The sequence below is a fragment of the Palaemon carinicauda genome, chromosome 23 (genome assembly GCF_036898095.1).
Source record: "Palaemon carinicauda isolate YSFRI2023 chromosome 23, ASM3689809v2, whole genome shotgun sequence".
In the NCBI taxonomy this organism is placed as follows: Eukaryota; Metazoa; Arthropoda; class Malacostraca; order Decapoda; family Palaemonidae; genus Palaemon; species Palaemon carinicauda.
This window is the reverse complement of record NC_090747.1, coordinates 19,407,682-19,414,005: the sequence shown is the minus strand read 5'-3', so window position 1 is coordinate 19,414,005 and position 6,324 is coordinate 19,407,682. Positions and strand designations below refer to the sequence as shown.

The following is a 6,324-nucleotide window of genomic DNA, read 5'->3' as shown; positions in this document are numbered from 1 at the left end:
AGTTTGACAAAATCGTCTTTGTGTGTTAATTTTGCATATCTATAGCGATTTTTCATTTATATTTCGAGCTATCGTACGTCTGGCAGAAATAGAAGGCATTGGTAGAGTGTAGACTGTAGATGAACGAAATCTACTCTTACAATAACAGAAGCCAAAGTTGCCAAAGATGTATAGAAGTTATAATGTATGCGTTTGTTTACTTGAAGTTCGTATGTACATTGTGTTTCCACAACGCCTTCGGGAACATTATAGCAAGGCCAATGTTACCTAAGGTTGTAGAAAGAACAAATAGTCAATCATTTTTCCAAACAATGAAAATATAGCAGTCTTTAAATGATGACGTCATCCTTATGGCGTCGTCTGTATGACTGAGTTTGACAGGTGCGCAGTTTCTCTCTCTCTCTCTCTCTCTCTCTCTCTCTCTCTCTCTCTCTCTCTCTCTCTCTCTCTCTCTCTCTCTCTCTCTCTCTCGAATTATTTACCACTGCCATTTATACAAATACTTTTATTCTCTCTCTCTCTCTCTCTCTCTCTCTCTCTCTCTCTCTCTCTCTCTCTCTCTCTCTCTCTCTCGAATTATTTAAAACTCCCATTTATACAAAATACTATAATAACAATGTTCAACTCTCTCTCTCTCTCTCTCTCTCTCTCTCTCTCTCTCTCTCTCTCTCTCTCTCTCTCTCTCTCTCATGTTTCGAAATCTCGTACCTCTGGCAGAAATGAAAGGCATTGGTAGAGGGTAGGTGAATGAAAACTACCAGCTACGAAAATATCACAGTTTCCAAAGACATATAGAAATTATAATGCATTGTGTTTATTTACTTGAAGTTTGTATGTTGATTGTGATTTCACAACGTCCTCTGGAATTTTATAGCAATGCCAATGTTACATAAGGTGATAGAAAGAACAAAAAGTAAGTGGAGAACAAGAAAACAGAAGCCAAAGATGCCAAAGATGTATAGAAGTTATAATGTATGCGTTTGTTTACTTGAAGTTCGTATGTACATTGTGTTTCCACAACGCCCTCGGGAACATTATAGCAAGGCCAATGTTACCTAAGGTTGTAGAAAGCACAAATAGTCAATCATTTTTCCAAACAATGAAAATAGTGGTCTTTAAATAATGACTTCATCCTTATGGCGTCGTCTGTATGACTGAGTTTGACAGATGCGTAGTTCTCTCTCTCTCTCACTCTCTCTCTCGAATTATATACCACTGCCATTTATACAAATACTTTTATATTCTCTCTCTCTCTCTCTCTCTCTCTCTCTCTCTCTCTCTCTCTCTCTCTCTCTCTCTCTCTCTCCAATTACACCATGTAACACATGTTTTGTTTATATGTATTTTTTGATGTTTATATATGTATTTTGTGCTACTGAACTTAAAAATCACATTAGTTTTGCTGTAACATCGATAGTTTTTAACTTATTCTAAATTCAATATTTTCTTGTTATGTATGCAATTTTCTCTTTCCCTCTTTTAAGGATAATTAAAGAACATTTATTATTTTGTTCATATATTGAAAATTATATAGGCAGTACAATATTAGAACAAAAGACATTATACAGCTCTGCATTGTAAATACTTTGATAACTCCTCTTTTATGATCAGAAGTGCTTGGACGATCGAGATTTTCTAGAGTGCATATTTTCATCTTCTCTCATTAGAGACCATATGTAATCTCCCATCATAGCAGTATTCCTTCGTCCTTGATATCTTCTTTCCATAGTTGCTATGTACTGGTGAAATCTTTCACCCTGCTCTTCACTGACAATCACCCAAATTTTCTGGGAAGAAATCAAGGTGAGAATGCAAAAAATGAATTTTCAAGGACATACGACAACCAAGCTTCCTGAAGTTCTCAATAAGTTTTGCTACCAGTTGTTTGCAATTAGGATCTTTGTTATTTCCTAGGAATCCATGGACTACATCACGAAATGCACACCAGGCTTCTTTTTCAATTTTTGTCATCGCTCTTTCCAGTTTCTCCGACGTCAACATTGTGTTTACCTGGGGTCCAACGAATATACCACCCTTTATCTTAGCCTCAGATAGTTTTGGAAACATATGGCGAATTTCCTGAAAAGCTTCTCCTCCAAAATCCAAGGCTTTCACAAACTGTTTAATCAATCCTAGTTTAATGTGAAGTGGGGGCAATAAAACTTTGTTGGTATCTACTAGGGGCTCTCTGTGAACATTTAACATTCCCGGCTGCAGTTCCATTCGTGGGGGCCAATGAACTTTCTTAAAATGCTCATCATCAGCTCAGCTGTCCCATAAGCAAAGGAAACATGAATACTTTGTGTATCCCCCTTGCAAACCAAGCAAAAATGCGAGCATCTTGAAATCCCCACAAACATTCCATTTGAATTCATCATAATTTATTTTATTAAGAAGCTGTCAGACATTTTCATAGTTTTCTTTCTTTTGTACTGAGTGTGCAAGAGGCAAAGATGGATATTTGTTTTCATTGTGGAGTAATACTGCTTTGAGACTTCGTGTTGAGCTATCAATAAACAGCCGCCAATGTGTAGGATCATGCTCGAGTCCAAGAGCAGTAAACAAACCAGTTACATCCTTACAATAACACAGATCATCACTAATGTCATAGTAAATTTCAAATTCTTCATGTCGTTTCCGGTACCCAGTTATCCTGCAGTCTTGTCCTAGTAGATTCCATTCCTTCAACCTTGATGAAAGAAGTTCAGCTCCTGACTTAGTAAGACCTAAGTCCCTAATTAAATCATCTAGTTCACTCTGATTTGGAAAATGAGGCTCCAAAGTCATTCTTGGTACGAAAAACCTCTTCCATTTCTTGGTTGTTGCTACTTGCTGACCCTTCAGATGAAATATCCATTCCATCATCTACCTGGAAAGAAAGAAATAAGCACATATAGCAACTTCAACAAAGACTTGAATAAAATTAGTACTTGGGAAAATTAATGCAGAGTAAATACTCAAATTAATTAAATGAAAATTTTTTGGAGAATATGATAACAATACTTACATTTTCTGGTGGCTGTGGTACTGGTAAGCAGTCATCATGTGGGGCAGGTGCTCTAGATGATGGTATGTCTGGATAATGAAGAGCTTGTCTTCCTTTCACTTTTCTGTATTTTGTCACATCAACCGTGCAAAAAAAACAGTCATCGTGATGGTTTCTTCGGTTCTCTCCATACTCTAGGAATGGCAAAAGGCATTGCTCTTCCTGTACCTCTTAGCCATCCTTCTAGAGTAGAACGGCAGCTTCCACATATCACATGAGGGGCCCATGGCTGTCCTGATCACCCATGGGTATTCCGAAATAGAGTCTGTACGCTATCCACAATTTGGCCCCTTTCACAATTTTATGTAATACTTGTTTTTTTTCCAATATAATATCCACACACATAGCAAAATGTAGGCCTATCTGGAGAAATTTTTACATCCTCTAGTAGCCATCTTACTAAGTAAAGATATCAGAAATAGACCTGAAACAAAATTTGACTCATTAGCGCTGCTCCAGTTGTTCCGTCATTTTCCTTGCAATGAAAAACTGCCGAGAGCACGACACACTACCTCACGCCAATGCTGCTTGCCAATATCTGACTGTACCGACAGGCGGGAAAAAATCACGCATGCGCATGAAGGTTCAAGGTCGGCTCATGCAAGCGCGCTTGATTCAAATCAGATTTCCCCAAGAAATAAGGCCGGTTACTTTTCTAACAGACCTCGTATTTTTGTAACGGTCGATGATACAGAAAAAATAATTACATTTTTGGAATGGCCGGAAAAATATATTAATAAACAGTATAAAAATTAATATAAACAAAACTTTTGTAAAAAATTGTTACATGGTGTTATTAAAAACTCCCATTTATACAAATACTATAATAACAATGTTCAACTCTCTCTCTCTCTCTCTCCTCTCTCTCTCCTCTCTCTCTCTCTCTCTCTCTCTCTCTCTCTCTCTCAATTTGAACTGTCATCTATATCAGCCAAAGGCTCTCTCTCTCTCTCTCTCTCTCCTCTCTCTCTCTCTCTCTCCTCTCTCTCTCTCTCTCTCATGTTTCGAAATCTCGTACCTCTGGCAGATATGAAAGGCATTGGTAGAGGGTAGGTGAATGAAAACTACCAGCTACGAAAAAATCACAAAGTTTCCAAAGGCATATAGAAATTATAATGCATGTGTTTATTTACTTGAAGTTCGTATGTTGATTGTGCTTTCACAATGTCCCTCTGGAATTTTATAGCAATGCCAATGTTACTCAAGGTGATAGAAAGAACAAAAAGTAAGTGGAGAACAAGAAAAAAGAACCAAGAAAGAGGGAAACCTGGATAAGAGTACAAAGCTGAAACCTGCTAACTAAAACACTGGCAACAATTACAGATCGCAAGCAACTCATAACATAGGAATAGTAAACTGAGGGTTCAAATACCTCCTTTAGGGTGCATTTATGTAGGAATGAACAATAAAAGTTATCATAATAATATTATCTTGATTTCTTTTAGAAAAGAAGCGAAAGCTTGCTGCAAATCTTTGGGAGCTCATAACTCAAAAACATACTTATTCCCACTTAGGTATATTTTCTCACTTATTTGTTGTTCGGTATTAGAGAAAAAGAAATCGTTGAAAAGAAGAATAAAAATCGCACAATTCTGTCAGACAAAATTTTGTTTTTCGTTTTACATTTTTTTTCACGATTATTTTCCGTCTAGACGAGGAAAAAAAATAAAAATTCATTAAAAAAAAGAGAAAGGAAAATCAAAATTCTGTCTGACAGAATTGTTCGGTTGTTAGAGTAGTTTTTGTGGTATAAGTTTCAATACAATTGGTATTATACTAGTGGGGAAAAATGTACCTAAATATTTTTTTTTAAATAATGATTTTTGCTCATAAATCCAAAAGTTTTTGATCAAATGACTTGAAATTTTTATATGATGAAGGTATTATATATGTCCTAAAACATACATAGAAATTGTGTAATTTGGATCATTAGAAAAAAAAATGGCGGACATGGCGGACGGTCCCCCCTTAAGATATTGAGTCATGATGTATGGAACAATCAGATAATCTGGGATGTCTTGAAGAAATTGTAGCAAATCATGACACAGTCAAGCGAGACAATGTCCAAATGGTTATCATTAAACCCTGTTTGTCAGACTCATTTGAGGATTGAATTTTCAAAGTCATGAATTATATAGGTGTGCTGTTCCATGATGAGTTGATGTATGTTAATATGGTCTTTGATGTCTTGTCATTGGTATAAGTCACATGTGGAAATCTGTGGTTGTCATTTGGTAGTAGTTCAGCATTGCACTATCTTGATTTGACGTTAATAGCTCAAACACTTGGTCATAAAAAAAAGAAAAAAAAAATGTGGTGCATGTCCTGCATTTCAGGCTTCCACTTAATTTGATATGATATCTTCATTTGCTATAAAGGGAAAACGTTCAGCTGGGTCCGCGTGTAATGCATATGCCAACACCACAGTACCTCTTTCCACACTCTCTCAGTTACCAACCAAAGAGGTTATTACACATGTTCCTATAATAGAGACACTTGTAGTAATCATGTATGACCGAGGAATCGATCCAACCAGTGTTAATATTGCAAGAAAAAAAAACGTTGTTCACACAACAAGGGCGTGAAATTGAAGATACCTACAAAGCAAGTTGCTCTTGATCAACATCTACTGAGAGTAGGCTATGATACATGCAAAGGTTGTCGAGAGTGTAAAAAAAGTCCGTTTTACCTTTACGGCTCTCTGAAAATTTGGATCATGTGAATAAAAAAATTGTACAGGATTATATATATATATATATATTATATATATATATATATATATATATATATATATATATATATATATATATATTTATATATATATATATATATATATATATATATATATATATATATATATATATATATATATATATATAATACAAAGAACACTGCATAATTTCATTACCATTGTAATGCTTTACAGCAATGGTTATTGCAACTTTGCGTATAGCCTGTGTTAATAGTGCATATGGATATGCAGTGATGCTTAATCGTTTTATTATACATTTTAAAAATCTCATATAGAAACTATTGCAAATAACGACATACAGTAGAATTGAATGAATAGTGTTTCTTAATGTAACATGTCCGCTATGAACAAAGAAAAGTGCATTTTATAATTCTACAATTTTGAAAATATTTTCTCATATAAAAGTTTCAGCTTTTATGCCTGATTTTCAATTCAAATGAAATGTATTGATAGTTAAACATATTACTAATTAATGGAATATGATGGTGGCGTTCTTAAAACTACAAAAATCTATAGGCTATTGTTT

At 35.1% G+C, this 6,324-nt stretch overlaps 1 pseudogene; it reads right to left on the bottom strand.

Moving 5' to 3' along the window:
• Nucleotides 1-1,543: 1,543 nt before the first annotated feature.
• The window catches only part of LOC137617461 (uncharacterized), a 12,224-nt pseudogene continuing 7,443 nt past the window's right edge, over nt 1,544-6,324 (bottom strand).